This window comes from Equus asinus, chromosome 23 (assembly GCF_041296235.1).
Source record: "Equus asinus isolate D_3611 breed Donkey chromosome 23, EquAss-T2T_v2, whole genome shotgun sequence".
NCBI classification, from domain to species: Eukaryota; Metazoa; Chordata; class Mammalia; order Perissodactyla; family Equidae; genus Equus; species Equus asinus.
In genome coordinates, this window is record NC_091812.1 from 23,539,923 (window position 1) to 23,562,003 (window position 22,081).

A 22,081-nucleotide genomic window follows, 5' to 3' on the forward strand; every position below is an offset into this window, starting at 1 on the left:
ACATTTGTATGTATGAGTTACAAAATACAAATTGTGTCATTTTGGTGACTTTGCATATGAGTTAAATGCTCCTATATTTGCATTTAAAACTAGCATTGGAAAATATAAAGATAAATGGTAAAATTTATTCTAATAATCAAAAATTTTAATTTTTCTTTACCTAGAATTATATTAAATAGCAAATAAAAAACCTCATGATGAATAGAGAAAGGCTGCAGAGGAAAAGGAAAAGCCTTATATTTTAGTACTTTTAACAGCCATTTTTTCCTTCTTTTTTGAACAAGGGGCCCCACATTTTCATTTTGAACTGGGCCCTGCTAATTATGAAGTCAGGGCCCCGCCATCAATACTGGGTTCTCTCCCAGATGAAATGCATTCGTGCTGTTTTGCATGTCAAATATCAGACACGGAAGGCAGCCCCACGCGGTATTAATTTTGTGTCTCTAACTACTCAGCCTTCTAACGTGGGTTGAGCAATCAAGTAGACTTTTTCTATTTTAGGGAAGGCTGTGTTCTTCGGTGTAATGCATCAAGCACTTCATCAATTATGAAATATCTACTCTATGCCGCTTACTCTTTATGAAAACTTTATAACTTGGTTGAGGGAACAGATATTTACATAGCAAAGTGATGCGTGCTATCTAAAATAAACATGGAAACACACAGGTAAGAGTGATGTGGTCGCCCCTGGCGGGACAGTAGGGGATGACAGACTCGACTTTATGGGGCTGCTATTGTTTCAGCACAGCCGAGGAGGGAAGAGTTTTACAGGAGTTGGTGGATTGATGAGAGACATGCCGAATCAAGGAATATTTTATTCCCATAATTCACTTTGTCGCAATGCACTCTGCCTCTGACCTTCAGAATTTGTTGTTTGCAGCCTTCTTTTCTGTTGACTTTAAAATTACGTATACCCTGACAGATATTTTTAGAGCTTTTTGAATAAGGTAAGGCTAATTTTTGTCTTTCTGGCAATGTACCTGTACATTTCTTTTTTGGGGGAACGTTTTCTTTTTTTTTCCACTTCTTTCCTCAGTGAGAGAAGATGTATAAAAGTTGTGGTGTTGGTAGCAGAGAGAAAAGAAAATCACTCCGGAGAAATTCACCAAGGACACAGCTCTATAGGTAACACCAACAACAAAATGATAGGAGTCGAGTTACAACTCAAGATCCACTTAACACCTATGGGATGCTTTTGAAACTTGATGTGATGATGACATTCCAGTGTATTAACTGGGAATAATATCCAGTAGGAACCAAAGAACACATGTGAAATTTCTTTAAATCTACTGTAAAGACAGTTGTGGTAACTGCGTCTTTCTCGACCCAGGGGATGTGATGTCAAGGAAGTCACTGTTACTATTTTGAGTAAATGGGGAACGTAGGCACTGGTCATGCAGAGCAACATGATTTTAAATTCTGTGCCACCTCTCTATTCCCTGTGATGGCAGGGTAGTCAGCGAAGGAATAATGGGAAGTGGGGTGGAGAAGTCTATCAGGAATGTGTGTGGCTGAAGGGCACAGAGAACTGACAGCAGTTTCAGGCTCTCATTTTACACTGCTCCTTCTTCATTGATTCAAACGACTGTGAGCTCAGCCCTGTCTTCTCACCTGGGAAAGAAGTACTGGCCACAGAGCAGGAATCAATGCTCACAATTGAAGAATGGGAAATGAAAGTCTGCCCGGAGCTGTGGTGGCTAAAGGTTATAGTTAAACCATGTTTACCTATAAACCTATCCATGTTGGAGGCCAAGGTATGTGCTTTGAGAGATTGTTTCCCTCCAGAGATAAATGTCTTGTAGACACTCACTCCCATCCTGACACTCTCTAAAGAGGCTTTTATAAATGATGTTCTCTCGTTTCCCTTTGTTTGGCTTTTAGCAGCAGGAAGCCAAGAAAAAGCCCAACTCTGGTTTTGAGGGCCCTGGGGAAGAGTTGCAAAAATAACATCTCCAGGTGTGGAAGGCTGTTCGGTGACCCCTGGTGTGCAGAAGGCCATGAAGAAATTATGAGATTAGAAGATTGAGAGAGTGGCAGCAGCTGCCTTTCAGCAGCTTCCTCCTGTTGCCTTGAGAATAATTCAACTCTAGCAGACTCATTTAGGGCCTGGGAAGATAGTGCAAAGTGAAGAAAAGGCTAGAAATGACAGTTGTCCACCTCAGGGTGAGAAGAGAGATTTGAGCTTGTCCCAGGATGTTGAGAAGTGGCATGGCTGAGCAAGTCACGTAAGGAATGTAGAACACACTTTTTTACTTGCATTTTACTAGGAGAAAAAAATGGATCTACCTAAACATTGAGAACATCTTAGATAATTTATGGGCAGCATTAGTAAAACCAGGAGAGCTTGCAAGCCAAACTAAACACCTCCAAGTTTTAAGAGTGGGCAGAGAATACAATGAAGAAATAATAAATGAAGATGAATGACTTCTTGAAAATGGATTAAAGGGACTTTCAGTTTGAAATTGCACCAGGCTAACAGTCCCCTATATAGCCTCTCATAACTTTCTGCTGAACTGCCAATGAAGACAGGAAGAAAGACCAAAACGCACACCACCACCCAAAGTGGAAATTTCAACCTATTTCCATAATCTTGGCAATTATGATTATTGGAGGTGTACTCAAAAGTGTACTTAATAAGCTTTTCTCCCTGCTTTGTTGAGATATCATTGACATACAACATTGTGTAAGTTTACGATGTACACCCTGATGATTTGATACACACACATATTGTGAAATGATTACTGCAGTAGGGTTAGTTAACTCAGCCATCACCTCACATAATTACCATTTTTTTTGGTTGTTGTGAGAACATTTAAGACCTACTCTCTTAGCAACTTTGGGCACTGTTGGTGGGAACGTAGACTGGTACAGCCACTATGAAAACAGAATGGAGGGTCTTCAAGAAATTAAAAATAGAACTACCACGTGATCCAGCAATCCCACTTCTGGTATCTATTATCGAAAGGACAAGAGATAGCTGTGCTGTGCTGGCCGTTGGTTTCTTCAGTGGCAAAAGCTGCTGGGGTTGTGTGCAGAGCAGGGCTCTGGGAAGGGCAGCTGTTCCCGCTGGGTGGCTGGTATGGTAGCCTCTGTTCTTCTGCCTTGTTCCTAGCCATCTCTCCTCATCTCAGCATCCCCAGTCTCTGGGTGGAGTGAAACGGAAGCAAGTCCTTCCTGCAGTGATTCGAAAAGCTTGGGAAGGATGTTGCTCACCCTGCTCTCCCTTTGCTGGTGAGAACAACTCTTTCTAGCTGTCGGCTCCCTCTTGGCACTGAGCAGAGCTGGCTGGGGTGGGGGAATGGGATGATGCTGGCAGAATAAAGCTCTCTTCCTTCTCTTTTTGTGCTGTTATTCTCAGGTTTTCTGTTCCACTATGTTGCTGAAGTTTCTTAAGTGGACTCCTGAGCTTTACTCGAGCTAATTTTGTCCATGGATAGCTGTCTAATTGTTGATCTTTGGGGAGGGGGACAGAGGCTGGGGTCTCCTACTTTGTCCTTTTGGTGGTGTCTCTTGGTGAGCTTTTCAAGAGTCCAGTCCTCTGAGAGTAGATTTTTTCATCTATCACTGACTAGCCTCGGTTCAGAAATGCCAAGTCCTCACTAACCAAAACAATGCAGAGGCCAACTGATTCCTTTAGGGTTCTGCTATTTTAAGTAACTAGAGTTTCCTTACCCTTTCTTTCTCATCCCCTATCAAGAGCCTTTCTCCTACACCAGCTTAGGGACCACTACTCTGAAAAAACCCAAACAAATCAGCAGAAGGGAGGGAGGATGACTCAGGACACAGAATTACAGCCTGGGAGGGGTAGCACAGCAAGGACCACGGTACAGAGTGTGGTGAGGAGGCCCCCTCAGAGCATTTTATCTGTTTAAAACGTCAGACGGATAGGTTGGAGAGTTGGAGATCTCACATTACTCTACAAGAGTCACAATTGGCAGGAGAAGGAATATCATTGAACTGTGTAGATTTGGTATGTACCACTTCACATGCTACATTTGATAGCTTCGTTTTACCTGGGAATGGTATTTAGAACACTGGTTTCAGGCTCTAGGTTTGATAATTGCTCTTGTATCCTTTTAGTGGACAGAGCTAGAAAAAAATATGTGTGTATATGTGTGTGTGTATGCATACATGTGCACGCATATATGAGGAATCCTGGGTTTATGCCGATGCCTCAGCTGTAATCCTATAGGGTTCCTCATTGCCTTCTCTCACTCCATGTTGGTACCTCTCTAATGAGAACGGGTTTATCAACAACATCACTATATTTATTCATTGGTTCAATCCTGTAATATACCTAGAATAGTTCCAGAATTTTTAATATCTATTCTACTAAAAAAACCCACTGAGTGGTTCACTATATATTTGCAGTTTTTATTTTCTTTAGACTGAAAGTATATAGTCAAATTACCCACGTAGAGGGCCAGCCCTGTTGGCCTAGTGGTTAAGTTTGGCATGCTCTGCTTCGGTGGCCTGGGTTCAGTTCCTGGGGGTGGACCTACACCACTCATCTGTCAGTGGCCATGCTCTGGTGGTGGCTCACACACAAAATAGAGGAAGATTGGCAACAGATGTTAGCTTGGGGCTGATCTTCCTCAGCAAAAAAGAGTAAGATTGGCAACAAGTGTTAGCTCAGGGCAAATCTTCCTCAGCAAAAAAGAGGAAGATTGGCCAACAGGTGTTAGCTCTGGGCAACTCTTCCTCAGTAAAAAAAAAAAAAAAAAAAAAACTTGAGTAGGCACCAGAGAGAGATTTTCAAATGTGCAAGAACTCAAAGATTACAGCATACACGAAATGCCTTTGAACCTATTACTTGTTGATAGAATCAAGTCAACCAAGACAGTAAGAAAAACAAAGAACACAGGAATGTGGAAGGTGTTATATAAAAAGACTGGTAGTGATTACTGAACCTATTTAAATGTAGAACTGAAGCTAAACAAGTTTGGAATTATTGTTATGCAACAAAATTTAAATGGTACAAATATTGAAAGAAATCTACATGACGTAAAATACAATATTAGTATAATTTTGGTGTACTCACACAAAAGTGTCATTATGATAATTTTCCTATCTTTGGAAAAGTGAGTCAACTGATTGTGGTTCACTTTTAAAGTTAGTAAAAAGAAATGGGCATATGAAGATAATATCTAAAAACAGAACACACGCTTTCTGAATTTTGGTAGGAGAGAGTAAGAGGAAAGAAGATATATACCACAGATCAAATAATAAAATGATAGGAAACAGCAAAGAAAATAGCAAAAATTAACAATAATGAGAAAAAATAATATGCCGAATTAACCAAGCATGCCATTGCAACATTAATGGGATGAGTTTTTCATCAACCAAATGTTTGATCGTGAGAAAATATCAAATTAGAAAGATTATCATCTTGTATCTCTCATCATATAGCAACATGTGTACAAATTACAAACTGAATAGCAATAAAAATATCCTAACCACTTTGTAATTTATAAAATCTCCTTTGTTTAATTACTTTTAGGTAATTTAAAAAGTGAAGTAAAAAAGTAAATTAAAAAAGAAAATTACAGAGTAATAAGGAAATAACCATAATGAAAATAGTACATTCAAGACTACGGCACATGGGCAAAACTTTGATTAGAGAAAAATGCAAAGCTTTTAATATTCATCATGTTGAACAAAAAAGAATGATAAAATAAGTGAATTACATTTTACATGAGACATTAGAAAATGACTAACAAATTATACCAAAGGAAAGGGGAAGGAAGAAAATAATCAAGATAAAAGCAGAAAATAATTTAAAAAGAGAGAAAAAACTCAATATCAAAATTGATAATCCATGAAAAGACTCTTTAGGGGAAAAGTCAATAAAACAGATAATCCATTAGCTAGCTCAATAAAGAAAACCACAGAGAGCACAATATACTAAATCAAAAGGAAAATGGAGAAATAACCAGAGATGCAGAGAAAAAAATTCTATAACTCTATTAAGATACATTTGGGATCCTGGAATGGATGATTTTCTGGGAAAATAGAAATTACCAAATTGTAAAAAGGGGAATCCTGAAAAGGTCAGTCACCATGAAAAAAGATGATAGAATTATGAAACAACATTTCTTCCCGAACACCATCAGGCCTGGAGCATTTAACAAGTGAATTCTTTCAAATGGATTAAAATGATTGTCCTTGGGGAGCTAGAAAGAGGAGGAGAGCTTTAAGTTAGACGTTAAAGGATGGTAGGGGAGAATTCTGAGTAAAGACACAGAGCTTGAACATCCTGAGGTGTCAGTGAGGGACAGTGACTGGATCAACTCTCCGCTCTTGGAGTCTCATTGTGAACTGCATAAATAATGACATGGATATTAACTCCATGAATATATGCAGTTTGGGTTCCCCAGGAAGCTCCCCGTATTAGTCACTGGACACTGGCGAGGTTTTGGGATCGGCAACTCTCTTCAGCTGCAGGCAATCCCTGACGAGAGACTCAGTTGAGAGCTGTCAGCTGCTATCTTTTTTAGCAGCTGAGAAAAGAGGGCTTGAATCCCAAAGTAGGGAGGACCAGACAGCATTCCACAGCACCCCACAGCACCCACTGCAGTCCACACCTTGAATTGCTTGGATTCACATCTTTTTTTGCTAAAAGGTCTGGGAGAAGCTCTTCCAGGATTTTGGTGGCCCTCTTTCCTTGATGTGACAAGAGAGCAGTTAGTATGATGAAGTACAGCCTCACCAATATTCATGGTCTCCCTTTTCTACTATCTATTCTTGAAACATCAGACCTCTGTGATCAAGGTGGCTGACCTGGTGAGGTGACGCGAACCTCTTTCCTCCTGGGTCTGAGCCCCTGGTCACCACTTCCTTCTCAGGCTGTGACTGCAGAACCCATCCATTTTCCATCAAAATTGGGAAGTGGGATACCAAGAAACAATCACGTAGATCACTGCTTTCCTAAACAAATTCTTCCCTTTCTCTACTGTGTGACAGAATTGCTACCTCCTCCTGATCATCAGTGTCAATTACCCCTGACAGAAGGATGCTAATTTCTTTGTCTTCTTATGGCGCAAGAAACCTGAGGTGACTAGATGACAGCCATAGCTTGAAATGTGATGGAATTTCTGCTGTGTCCCCTGGTGGACATATTCCTCCTCTGGCAACCAAAATTTCTAACCATGCAGATCCCAGAGGTGCAAGCACAGGATGCACAAATTCTCGAGTGGATCACTGGGAGTAATGCTGTCTATTAGGGATATGCTATTAGGGAAATGCTACTATTGTCGATTTAGAGAAGTGGTTCTCAACTGAGGGTGATTTTATCCCTTAAGGGACATATGGCAACGTCTGGAGACACTTTGCTTGTCACAACTTAAAGTGGGGATGCTACTGGCATCTAGTGGGTACAGCCAGGGATGCTGCTAAACATCCCATAATACAAAGGGCAGCCCCTGCAACAAAGGCTTATATAGCTCAAAATGCCCATCCTGCTGGGATGGATTTACAGTATAGACTGCATCTTGAAGGATGGTGCCCCATCCATGCAGAGTTATCATCAAGCTGGCACTTTATCTGTGTCTTCCACAGGTTGTTACAGGCAGAAGCTGCTGGACAGTGAATGAACTTGATGAATCCCATGATCTTGTGCCACTATCACACCCTCTTTTCTATAAAATAGATCCCTTGACCCATGTGACATATCTTGGATCCTGTGCCAGTAGATCAAACACACTGAGTCCATAACGGGTGTTGACTGGGGTCCTTAAGGGAGGAAAAGAGAACTCATGCTAAATTTGTGTTAGTTCTGGTCAAAGATAAATTACTGTACGTTCTAGGGTTAAAGGGTCTAACAAAGTCAATTTGCTGCCAAAGCGTTGGTTGGCTGCCTCGCGGGGCTCACTTTTGATCTCTGTAACTGGCAGAGTGGGCTTTCACCAATGGAAGTAACTAGATTAGCCTTGTTGAGTTGACAGTACTGCACTAGGGTAGACAATAGCAAAGGCTGGCTGATGTCAACTGGCCAAATTGTTCTGTCTACTTGGCCATTTATTCCTACTCTGTAGTGGATGCTCTCTGATGGGAGTTAACATGTGGTACGGAAATCTTCACATTTCATTTTCTCACTTACAGGTCCATGCACACACTTCTCTCCAGATCTCCTTGTGCCTCATCTTTAGCTCTTTCTCCTCCCAGGCTCCTGATCAACCAGCTGGGCTATCCACCAATGCCATGCGTTCATCTATATTCTATCTTCAAGACACTTCTCTTTCTCCATGAGTTGGATGACTGATTGCACTGCCCAAAGCCCTGCCCATTAGAAGGATTCCTCCTCACAACTGATTTTCAGCATCATACCTGAATGGGGCTCTAACCCAATTGTCCGTTTTCAGTTTGTACCCACGTACTGAGAAAATCAGTCCGTATTCCAAGCTTGGACATTTTACTCCTCCTTCAGCTGATCGTTTAAGTTAGCCCCAGAAGAAGAGGAGCCATTTCAGCAGTAATGGATGACAGGAGATCTGGCCATCTGCTTGTGCATCTTATTTTTGCCATTTGGCCCTGGTCGTGCCCGAATCTGGATATACCACTTTCACCTTACAGTGGATAGCTGCTGGGCTCACCTGACCTTGTGTCCTGGTGAGGCTGATAGAATCCTGATCATGATCAAGAGTTCTGGTCAGCTTCCTTATCTATCATCCACACCAGATTTCTCTTGTTGTACAGATTGAGTAAAACTTATGTTGGTTGCCCTTTGATCTTGCTCCTAGGGATACCATGTTTTATTACCCAAGTCTGTAGCTCTCTTCAGGTCAGGCTCCACTTGGTGGCATCCATCCTTGCTGCTTATCACAATAATTGTGCCACCCTGTCCCTGACAAATAAGCACTGCTACTTGGCCTCTGTTATATTGGCAGCCCTACAATCCCCCATTGCTGTCAGAGGGCCGTGTTCTGTGATGCTATTTCCTACCATCAGCCTTGGCCTACAAAGGAGAGCTACCACAGACCTTTTCAGTGACGCTGGTGCCCCCTCAACTGCACATTCCTTATTACTTTGGTAAATGGAGCATCCTTTGGGTCCACCCTGGAAACATGACAGTCTGGTGGGTTTTCTGGCCTTGATTAGTATTTCCACTCTATCAAGTGGACTACTCATCTTTCACCATCTGTCAGGGCAGTTTGGGAATTTCTACTTCGCTTTAGTGTGGGCTACTACATTTACCAAGTTGTTAAGAGCAACATGTTATCATCTTTTCAGGTAGTCCTTGTCGGGTTTTAAGCTCTGTATCACATGAGAGATTTCTCATATCCATAAACTCTCCATGATTCAACTTGATGTCTTGCCCCCTTTGATCCAGGATCCTTAAAATCCAGTCTTATGCCTACTCTCCCAGATCCTGCCTCACCGTGTTAACTCAGTCCTGTGACAACTTTAAGACATAGTCCCTTTCCTCCCGTAGTGGTCCCAGCACTTTCATGGCCAGATTATGTTGTGGCTTAAATTTAATACCTAAACTACTCTTTGACATTTATCCTTAATAGAGGGTAATATCCTCTATTATCCTTAATATTAATATCTCTTAATAGAGAAGCCTTCTGAAGTGATGCTGGTTCTTTTCACTTTATGGGGAGCAAATTTTCCCTCCTGGAAGCTTGTAAATTTCTGTTTCTCTCTCTTTCCCTTCCTTCCCTCCTCCCTCCCTTCCTTCCCTCCCTCCTTCCCTCCCTTCCTTCCTCCTTCCTCCCTCCCTCTTCCTCATTCCTTTCCTTCCTTCCTCCCTCTCTCCCCTTTCTCTACTTCCCTCTCTCCTCCCTCCTTTCTTTCCTCTTTTCTTTCAGTTGAATAAGTAATAGGTTCTCATTGCAAAAATCTGAATAGTAGCCAAAAGTACAAAATCAAACACAAGAGGTCTCCTTACCACTGGCCACTGCCATGTGTTCAACCTCGTTTCTCAAAAGTAAACATTGTTAATAATTTCTTACAAACTCTGAAGGATTTTTTTTCCATGTAGCCTCTTTCTATATATATCTCCATTTTTTGTTTGTATTTAGACAGATGAGATCATACTCAATGTACAGTTCTATAAAGTACATTTTTTCCTATAAGAATATTTTATACAAATTTCCACGTGACTCTATTTCCCACTGGTAGCTTCATTGACCCTATGGTTGAAGTAACAATACCCTACTTATTTCATAGGAACTTGAGAACAAAAAAAATAATTTTATTAAAATACTTCAAATGGTTAAGATACAGGAACCTAAGTAAACCAGACAATTAACATTTCTAAGCTATATCAACTGTGTTAATGATCACTGAACGGAATTCTCTAATGAAAGTGGATGACTGTTGAGCATAGTCCCAGGGAGAGAGATTCCAATGCTGTAAACACGTCAGTGCAGACAAGTGCCATTCCCACCTTAAGGCACATGGCTCCTCCAGAGCTGATGGTTTCTTTATTCTAGCTTCACTTCTCTAGTCTAACTTAATCATCTAGCTTATTGGTATTTTTAGGAATTCTGTGTTGTATTTGACATTTTTCTTTCCCTGTCAGAGTTTTCATTAGTCCTTCTGTTTCAAATTATGTGTATTTGATTTTTATTTAAGCTTAGGGCCAGAGGGTTCTTTTTATCTTAGAGTCTTACAAAAGCTTTGATTTACTGTTTGCCTTTTCACAAGACTTCTCTCGACCTCACAACCTTATTGTTGAAAATTATTTTCTTTTTTTCCTTTCTTCTTTCAACTTGTTTTTTAATCTGTCATCCAATATTCTTTTGCTATAGTCTGAGGGAAAAAAAATATGACTATTTTGTTTGTCTGTTTCTGGTTACAAGTAGAGCCAATTAGATTGTGGCAATTTGTTTCAGTGACTGAAGTTAAAATGTCTTTTGCTGAGAGATGCTCACCCACAATATATCCTGGTGTTAGAGGACACGAGTGGGTATTGTATTATGTGCAATTCATTCGTTCATCTACAAAATTTTAAATGTGAGACTTTTACACGTGAGATACTGGAGAATTCTAGAAAGTATTTGTCTTGGGGTCACCAAGACCACCACCAGATTTGCCGATTTGCTAGAAGGGCTCACAGGGCTCAGAGGTTATTATATGAACAGTTACGGTTTATTACAGTGAAAGGATGCAGAGGAAAATCAGCAAAGTGAAAAGGTACATGGGGCGAAGTCCACAGGAAACCATGCAACGAGTGAGATGTATTTGTATACAGCATGCTACAGCATGTAGCTGCGATGTTTTATATAATATATATTTATTATATATTATAGGCAGGAACTTTTATTTTTGGTGAGGAAGATTGTCCCTCACCTAACATCTGTGCCACTCTTCCTCTATTTTGTATGTGGGATGCTGCCACAGCGTGGCTTGATGAGTGGTGTGTAAGTCCGTGCCTGGGATCTGAACTTGTGAACACTGGGCTGCCAAAATGGAGCACACAAACTTAACCACCATACCACGGGGCCAGTCCCTAGGCAGGAATCTTTTTGAGCATTTGGTCACCAAAGTTTATATTTACACAGTGATCAGTCTGCCAGGAGTTGTACACTAAAGGGTTTGATGGCCCGGCAGAGAGTAATTCCTGGAAATCCCTTCCCAAATGATATCTTATGTAGTAGATATAACTTGAAAGATAAGAATCAAAAGACACTGGCACATTACTAGAGTTCCATTCAGTTGTCATCAGTTGGTTCTGCTCATCGTCATGACGTGTGACCAGAATGTATCCCATTGTAATGTACTCAGGTTTGCAGGTTTCCATCCTGCGTCGTCAGGTTCCAAACGTAGAGGTGATCTTGGCAAACATATGGCTTCACTCTTGCAGGCATTTGGTCTAATTGTGCGAAGAGACAAAATCATTCTCCTGCTCTGCTCCTCTCTCAAGGCAGCAATGTAATGTTGTATTTTTCTCATTGCATAACCCACTTTTTCATTCTTTTACTTTCAGCTGCTATTTCTCTTTCTCTCAATTTGTCTTTGTCAATTTGTCCCACCTTTGGAAGGGATGTCAGAGTCAGTCATCATGCTGGCCCAGGTTGCCAACAGGGATATGAGTCTAGCCAGTGCTCCCCCGTCAGTCCCTTCCCATTCTTCTAGGGCACAGAGATACAGAACTAGTGAGCTATCTCGGCCAGTGAGCAATTCAGCTGCGGTCACTGGCCATCTCAATTTTGCAAAGGACCAAATATTGTATGATTCTATTTATGTGAAATTTCCAGATTAGGTAATCCTGCAGAGACAGAAAGTAGATTAGAGGTTGCCTAGGGCTGGAGAGGTTGGGAGATAATGGGGAGCCACTGCTAATAGGAATGGAGTTTCTTTTTGGGGTGATGAAAATGTTCTAAAATTGATTGTAGTGATGGTTTCTTTTGTTGCTTGTGCATTTGATGTCATATCTAAGAAACTATTGCCTAATTTAAGATCATGAAGATTTATGCCTGTGTTTTGTTTCCTAAGAATTTTATTCTTTTAGCTTCTACATTTAGATCTTCAATCCCATTTTGACTTAATGTTTATATATAGTGTGATGTAGGGGTCCAACTTTTTGTCTTTTGCATGTGGATAGCAATTGTCTCAAAGATTTTCTTTCCCTGGTTAATTGTCTTGGCACACTTGGAAAATCCGTTGACCGTAAGATCAATTTGAGGAGTACTGACATCTTAACAATATTGAGTCTTCTGACCCATGACATGAGGTGTTTTTCCATTTATTAGGTCTTCTTTAATTTTTTTCAACAATGTTTTTTAGTTTTCAGAGTATAAGTTTTGCCCGACTCTTGTTAGATCACTGGTTATCTTTTTCTTGTTTTCATAAAAAATTTATTTTTATGATTCTTTGTATTGTTTCTTGTCCTGTTTCAATAATTCCTGTCTTATCTTCCTTAGTTCTTGCTTATTACTTTCTTTAGGTTTACCTTTTGTTTCCCCTTCAAACTTCTCGTGCTGGTAAGTTAACAAAGATAATATTTAATCTTCCTTGCTTACTAACATGTGATATCAAGACTATAACTATTCTGTTAAGAATGACTTTAGCTCCATCTCACAAATTTTCATATGGCTCCCATTGTTATTCAGTACTATGTGTTTCAGAACTCACAGTATAACTTATTCTGACATATCCGTGGAGGTTTTTATTTCAATGACAATCTTTTCATAGCGGTTCTATCTCAAGACTATTCATTACATTCTCATATTGTTCTAATCTTTCCTTATATTTTCTTTTTTTCCATTTATCTCTTTTTATCTACCTATATATCTTTACAATCACTTTCAATTATTCTTTTATTTCAAGTACTTGAGGGTACTCATTTTGTGTTTTCTGCTTTGGCCGATGTTCTCTGATGGTGCTTACCTGGTAGTTCGTATTTTTTGATTACGATTCTGCAGGTAGGGGAACAGTTCTGGAGGAATGCCATGAGCTCTGAGATGTGAAAGGCTCTCTCCAGAAAAGGCTGGTTTTGCTTTTGTCCAATGGCCCTGGATGAAGTGTTATGTTAATGATGCAGCTTGTGTTTCACGGAGCAAATGAGTATTGTAAATTCAAACTCCATTCCCAAGCTAGGAATGGGCTTTGCGTTTTGATTAATCCCTGATGATTTGTTTTCATTCCATTCTTAAAATAAATGGCCTTTTTTTTTTCTTTGCTGCTGCTGCTTTAGGCTAGTGGTCAGAGAGAGTTCTTGTATCTCTTCTTCTAAATGATATTTTAAGATTGGGTATAATTTGTACATATAACTCTCTTCATTTGAAAAAGAGAAAAACGAAAGCAATAAAGATATGACCAAATTCTTGTTAGCTATCTTTACCTGCCTCTCCCTCAGGAATTTTAAAGCCATACTTTTGAAGACCAGGCTTATTACATTTTTTCCCTTCAAACCAATTCTTCTTTCTGTATTTCCTATCCCCTTTAAGAGACTCACAATCTTGCTAGTCCTTAAATTAGCAAGTTGGAATCACCAGTTCTTCTTGCTTGCTATCCTTCTACATCAACTGCGACAATACATCATCAATTCTTCGCTTACTCCTGCACTCATCTCAGATTTCATTATCACTGCCCCAGTTTACATCCTCATTATTTCTTACCTGAACTATCGCAGTATCTCCCTAAGTAAACACTGCATCCACATTTTCCCTTAGACTATCTTCCACGGTTAAACAGAGATATGATTGTATCATTAGCTTGCTTCAGAAAAAAATTTGGCAGCTCCCCATTGCCTAAAGATTGAATTGGGTACACATTTTATTTTTTCAACTTCTTCTTTTCTCATTGTCCACTACATTTCTTATATTGCCGTCAAACCAACCAACTGGATTTTCCCAGGACACCCCATATATAATCACAATTCTTTGTTTTCCTTTCTCCAGAATTACCTCCTCCAGGCCACAGGTAGTTTCTACTAATTATTTAAGGCCCAAATCAAGTGCCATTGCTTCTGTCTACCTTGCCTGGCATACAATTAGAATTAATCACTTGCTTCTTGATGCTTCTGCTCACTTTTTGAGTGCTTCCATTTCAGCAGTATTCTATTGTATTCAGCAGTATAAACTTTTGCATTCCTGTTTTGCCCCTCTGTGGACTGTGAGCTCCTACAGGGTAGATGCCATTTTTCATTCATCCTTATCATCTCTCTGCCTATCAAACATGTTGGTTGAACACAATAGATGCTCCATAAATGTTTTTAATAAATTAATTAAATAATGATGCTATATTATTATATCAAAATAACAGGAAAATGTTTTCAATTCTAGATAATATGTATCTTTTCTTCTAGTTCTTACTGCAAGGATTCAGTGGAGGACCTAATTCTAAATGATACTTACTGCTATAAAAAAAAATTAGATTCTTTGAGCCTTGTTATCCTCTTCCTTCAAATATAACTAGAAATTCCTGGCTTTCAGTTGTTATAGAACCAGATAAACAAATATAAGCAGCAAATTATTTATGTTAACTAATATTGGTAGGGATTTTAAAAACTGCTTTTCTCATCGTCTTATTTCAATTATAATACATATTCACAATAGTAAATTTGGAATACATAGACACACAAATAAAAAATCACGCATAATATTACTATCACTCTGCAAGATAATCAATATTTTGGAGTATATTTATATAATGTCTGATAGCAAAAGGGAAGCGAGAGGGTATATACTATTTTGTACTTGATTTTGAAAGTAATTATATTAAAAATAATCTATTATTGAGGATGCATTCAGCTATAATATGTTTTATAGCAGAAATAATATATGTTTATACTATTACAAACCTATAATAATATGTTTAAAGCAGAGAGTTTCACATCTAACAGTTCTAAGTAGTAAAGAAATCTATATTTTCTCATCATTGATAAATGTTAAGAGATGACTCTGACTGGCTTATACTAAGCACAATCACTCCCTGACAGACTGGACAGACGGTCACCTCTTCAGAGTCAAAAGGTAGGGAGTGGGGGAGCTAGATTAACAAAATCCCAGAATTTATTCCAAAGGCAGATGGGAGCGAGATGACATTGACATCGGGTAACCTGCAGTGTCAATCATAGTGGCTATAGATTTTTTTCCTTTTAAAATAAGAGTTGAAGCCTATGTCACTTAAAATCACTCAGTTCCCTGATGTTGACGTTTAGATATTTTTACTTCAATTTTTCAATATTTTAAACAGCACAGCTGTAAACAATCTTCTGGCTGAATCATTGTAAACAACCATGTTTGTATGTACAATTTCAGAGTCAAATTAAGCAACATGTTAAATCTTTGATATATATTGAGGTATTGCCAATGGGGAAGTCACACCACTCCGAGGAGTGTTGTGGAAGATAAATGGTTATTCTCACATGCTCCTCAACACTGAGCGTTTTCGGTGCACTATCTTGGCCAGGGCTTTTTAAACTATATTAAAGAAAGCTGTGCTTCTGCAGAACCCTATTTAAGCCAGTGTGGGTTATTTCAGAAGTCAACTGAGGCTCCCAGTGCTTCTTTGATATTATTGACGCTGAGTTTGTGTCAGCCTATTGCTTTCTCAATCCGGTATATTTTAATTCTCCTTCTTTTTTTTTTTTTACCTATGTTGCACATGTGTCCTTAGGAGTGGTGGAAAGCTGAGCAGCAAAAAAAGAAAAAACAAAATAAAACAAAACAAAACAAATTACTCACACCTGAACAAGTTTTGGAGAAGCCAAAGAACATCTGAGAAAGGATAAATTTTATTATAACGGCCTGATCTCTTTTTCCTAACTTTCAAAACACTCTTTTCCTATAAGGGATAATTGGGCCTAAACTGGTAAATATCTTGCTTTGTTACCATATATAAAGTCATTAAATATATATGTGTGTGTGTGTGTGTGTGTGTATATATATATTTAAAAATATTTAAAATACCATATTTTAAAGGTTCCATAATTTCAAATAGCATTATGATCCCTAAGCTAGGTACTGAGTTCATGAGACACCAAGTGCTTTTTACCCTCTGCAAAAGTTGTTAAGACATTTAGGTGTCCCAGTGGTGATGATTTATTTTTATTTCTCAGAGAGGTTACTCTGGTTTAGGAATCAGTGACTACGAGAGGGGGCCATTGTGACTCTTCTCAGGCCAATTTTCCAGCTCCATGTAAATTTACAATGTTTGTAAGCTTTCCTGCCAAGTATATGATATCATTAAATATAATAGGTCTATACATTTGCAGGAGTTACATTTTGGGTTGAGTGTGTAAGACTTATTGTGATCCACAGCACAAGATGTGCAAGGAAATCACAGCTCTAACAGAAATGCGTTTAAAAGCACATACAGTGTTTTTTGCTTAGGTCGATGCCACATGCATTATTTCATTTTCAGAAAGAGACGCAAATAGAATCTGTAACTTTAAAAATGTATCTGTAAAAATTTGATAGTCTGTCTTTTTTCTTCCTTTCCTTTCTTTCTTCCATTTTTGTTGTCTTCTCTCAGCTCTCAATGAGGCTACAGGAATCCATTTAGCTCCTGCTCCACTAAGACCAATTGGCTGACAGACGGGGAGGCCCGTGAAAGCTTCAGGTAAATTAATAGCAGAGTCGGTGCCTGAGAACCATGCCTGGCTGCTCTCAAAATCCTTCTGAAGCCTGAATTATTTGTATTAAGATAGGCCAGCTCTCAGGCCCCTATGAGTCAATTCTTTGTAACAGTTGCCAATATTTTTATACCTGAGAGAGCGGCTTCATTCTTTATTATTGCTCAGGAATCAATACTCCCATTGCCCTCACAAAATGCTATACAAGCATTATTGGCATTTCACTTGGCAGTGAAGGGTATCAACATCAATCTCGCCAACTGCACACTTCGCTAACCCTGCTCCACTTCTCCTGTGTCTATTTGTATTCCACCTGGGCTGTCCGCGGCTGCTTGATTTGAATGGGAATGCTTGCGCTGCCCTGACACGTTCTGCGATAAGGAAATGGAAAGACATCATTTAGCCACTCACAGAAACAGTCCCTCCCTCCCCAGCCCTGCCTATTTTGTACTTGGAGGTTTTGCGGCATTTAATAAATAGCATTTCCCACCATCCTGTGGTTTTCTAAAATTGCCATTTCAGAGCTCTTCATTAATAACCAAATGGCAGCTTCTAATCCTGTCCATTGGAAAGGACTGCCAATTTTAAAGTAATTTCTAGGGTTTGAGAGTGACTCAGAGTAACAGATCTTAAAAAATGAAAACTCATACACATGGAGGTGCAACCTGCACAAAGAGGCATGATGGGAACTGCAGTGTGTCTGCTCTGAATACTAAGCAAGTCCACTGCTCTGGCTCCTTAGTAAACTCAGTAAAAATGCTCTTCACCCACATGTAAATTCCCCTTTAAACATGTGATTCTTTGGCACTATCTAAATGTAAACTGTTATAGAGGATTCTGTCATATATATCAGTCTCATGCTGGACATTATCAACATGTAACAGATGTTATCTGATCAAAAGGAATATCTAGAATATATAAAGAACACTTCTAACTCAACAATAAAAAGAAAAATGACCCAACTGAAAATGGATAATGGCCACAGGAGGATACCACTTCACACCCATCAGGATGGCTATTATTTAAAAAACAGAAAATACAAGTTTTGGAGAGGATGCGGAGAAATTGGAATGCTTGTGCCTTGCTGGTAGGGATGTAAAATGGTGAGTTGCTGTGGAAAAAGTTTGGAAGTTCTTCAAAAAGTTAAACATAGAGCAGTTCCGCTCCTGGTATATACCCAAAGAAGGGAAAGCAGGGATTCAAATAGATGCTTGGAGACCAGTCTTTACAGCAGCATTATTCACAGTAGCCAAAAGGTGGAAACAACCCACTTGTTGGCAGAGGGATTTTGAGCTTCTCGTATGATTCCTCTGAGCTTCAGTCTCTTTCTCTGTCAAAGGCAGTGATGATGATGATGGTGGTGATGGTGATAATAACAGTGGTGATAATGGTGATGATGATGCCATAATGATGATGATGTTGATGGTAGTGGTGGTGGTGATGATGGTGGCAATGATGACACGTCATAGAATTGTCATGATCACCATACAATGTGAATAAAATAATTAAGTGAAGTTTGTGAGAATATTTAAAACTGTAATACACCACAGTTCTTTGTTTTAAATTTTATTTTAAATCCAAGAATGAAAGTATTTGAATGCTTTATCTCAAGGAGATATATTAAAGAGGCTAGTATTTGCCTCACAGGACAGACAGATATTTGAAAATCACATATTCTGTGTTTATAGTCATGAATATGTGTGAGCCTGGATTATGAAATCTTGTCAATAATATTCAGTTTCAGAATTATATTAGCTTCGGCGAAGATAAAATGGCAAAGCTATTAATTCTTTCCAGGAGAGAAAAAACGTTTGTTTTTTTTTAATATCACTTGAGACAACTTTCTGAAGGAGTTGTATTTTCTGAGGCCCTGCTTGTACTAGACAAAAGTGAAAGTGGCTTTGAAAAGATCAATTCTTCACTTGGTTTATTTTTTGGATATCAAAAGGCAAGGTTCTTCTGAATTTTTATGTATGGAAGCTATTCTCTTCTCTAGAACTTAATTTACCTAAACACGTCCAGAAAAACAACAAATGAATCCACCTTTTTTTTTTTTAATGGAAAAAGCCCTGGAATAAGTGTCAAGAGCCATTAATTCTAGTTCCAGTTTTGTCATGTGATAAACATGTGACCTGAGGCAAGTTAATTAGCTATTGAGCATTAATTTTCTCTTCTGTTAAATGGTTATAAAAAAGACCTACCCCTATTTCACGTAGCTGTAGCTGTTAGGGTCAATTAAAAATATATTTGTGGAAATGCTTTCTAAATTACAAAGTTCTGTATAAATAGAAAGTGCCATGTCTTATTCAATCTAAGATTATCAATCATAAGATATATCATTAGTTATATTTCACTAAGAACAAAAATGCTGACAATTAAACGATGACACAATGCTTTCATATGCTGTTTGATGCATGGATGGGTCACGCCAGCCTTTTTCTTTTGAACATTCTTTCCTCTATTCCAAGAAATATGGCAATCCTTCTTGCTTTCAAGTGTGTTGCTTAGCAGGAGATAGGCAATCTTTTTGCATGTAAATCAGTTACAAAACATAGCAAAATGCCCCGTATTTTCCTAAGTCTAGTAAAGCATTTGATTGTTTCGTTGCAAGAAAACTCAGAATTGCAATCATTCCTCCCATGATTAATATTTGCTCTGCTAATTAATATTTGCTCTGCAAACATATAGATTTTTGCTTTGTTCCCATGACTTTCTTCATATGCAATAGTTTCATTTCATTGCTAAATCGAAGGACATATTTTTAAAGACATTTTAAATAGCAATTAAATGCAACATATGATGTCTTAGCAATGCACATAACTCAGCTGAAGTGACAAAAATGTGAACAGCTATGTTCAAGCTTGTCCATGCCCAGCTCGTGAAAACTCCTTTATGACTGCTACCTGGCAGTCAATGATTGTAAGACAACTGCTGATTTCAGGGATGTAAAAATGTGGGGAAAAAGGTGTCTCAGAATTAGTTAAGTACTGCCTTTATATTATTAGACACAATGTGACACTTCTATTCTTAATGTAAAGTACAGATAGCACATGACTTGATGACCCTTAGTAATAGAAATGTGAGACTCTTTGAAAGCAGTCCAGCCTCCTGATGTCACAAAGAAATAGTCAAGCACTTTTTCAGTATTTGTTGACAGTACAGCGCCTGTTTTGAGTCATCTCTTCTCCATGCTAAACTATGTCAATTCACTTTGTCCCTTCCTTCAAATTTTAATATGGCCCGGTTTCAAGATCCTTCCTTTTGATCACTTTCCTTTGCACTAGGCCTCCTTATTCAGACTTCTTCAATTCATTCTATTTGCGATTAAATTTACTACTCCTGATGTGCTTATTAAAATGATAGAAGGGGGGCTAGCCCCATAGTGTAGTGGTTGAGTTTGGCATGTTCCACTTCAGTAGCCTGGGTTCATGGGTTGGATCCCAGGCATGGACCTACACCACTCGTCAACCATGCTGTGGCAGCGACCCGCATATAAAGTAGAAGAGGATTGGCACAGATCTCAGGTCAGGGCTAATCTTCCTTAAGCAAGAAAAGAGGAGGATGCGAAACAGACATTAGCTCAGGGCTAACCTTCCTCACACATACACAAAAAAGATAGAGAGTTCTATAATTAATTGATTAAGATAAACAATAATTTTCTTGAGTTTCTGGGTAACTAAAAATTTGGAAACATAAATAAATTCTGCATGTACTTGTAGTGCAGTTTTATTTTTAAATGGCGATAAAACTTTTTCATTAAACTAGTTATCCATCATTGTTTTAAGTGCATTTTCAGTCTGACAATTTCTGTTGCTAGTCTTTTTAGCACATCTATTGTCTTTATCCAATTCTTTTTAGAATGTTGAATGGACAGAGTCAGAACCAGGCCCTTGATTCTGTCAGATACCTGTGAGATTAACTTCCTAGGTATGCTATAACAAAGAACCGCAAACCGAGTGGTTTCAAATAACAGACATTTATTCTCTCATGGTCGGGAAGCTGGAAGTCTGAAATTAAGGTGTGGACAGGGTCACGGTCCCTTTGAAACCGTTAGGGGAGAATCCTGTCTTGCTTCTTCCTGATTTCTGCCAGTTTGCCGGCAATCCTTGGCATTCCTTGGCTTGCAGGGGCAGCTCTTCAATCTCTGCCTCCACCATCACAGGGTGTTCTCCTCGGTGTCTCTGTCTTCGCACGGTGTTTTCCTCTTCTGATAAGGACAGCAGTCATATTGTATTAAGGCCCACCCTAAGGGCCTCATCTCAACTGGATTCCATTTGCAAAGGTTCTACTTCCAAATAAGGTCACATTCCTAGGAACTGGGGCATAGGACTTCAATATATATTTTTTAGGGGGAGACAGCTTAACCCATAATACTTGTCAGCACTACTTTGTGGATTGACATGAATTCATTACTCCCCCTCACTACTACTTGTGTATAATAAATCCACCAGCACGAATCTCATCATCTTTTTTAGCATTCAACTCATATTTCTCCATTCTATAGAAAAAGATCCAAAAAGAGAACTGTCTGATTGTTAGTAGACTCCCTTAAGTCCCCATAAGCTTTGTGTCCTTGATTTTCATATTAGACAACTCCTGTAATCCTCTCAGAGCAAAGCATGGGTGAAGTGTGACAAGCCATCCTTAGACAATTTATGATGGCTGCCCTCTCTTCTAGGTACTCATTGTCCATTCCTTTAGCAAACCTTCCTTGTATCCAGTGGTTTATTTGCCAAACCTGCCATTTTCACTTGAAAGTGGGACTGACATTGGCCTCCTTCCAGTTTTCAGTTTCCTTTGCCTTTCTCTAAGATTTCCCATAAAACAAGGATGGTGGTTGAGTGATTTCATTTATATGTTCTCTTAGAGCCTTGGGATACAATTCATCTGGGCCAAATGACTTGAATTCATATAAAATGACTTTACTACTCTTGGATTTTGTAGTCCCTTATGAATGCTCGTTCTATACTTGGCAGAGAAATCAGAAGCAAAGACAGGAATTTAGATGTTCTGTTTTCTTTCTATCAAACTTCAGTGTAACACCTTTCGCCCCAT

At 39.0% G+C, this 22,081-nt stretch overlaps 1 long non-coding RNA gene across 1 annotated transcript in view; it reads left to right on the plus strand.

Annotated features, from left to right (window-relative positions):
* The window catches only part of LOC139041692 (uncharacterized), a 68,308-nt gene that overhangs the window by 43,266 nt on the left and 2,961 nt on the right, over positions 1 to 22,081 (plus strand). Inside the window, exon 4 of the long non-coding RNA XR_011497367.1 lies at positions 16,927 to 17,013. This is a non-coding gene — a long non-coding RNA (uncharacterized lncRNA). The remainder of the gene's footprint in view (positions 1 to 16,926; positions 17,014 to 22,081) is intronic.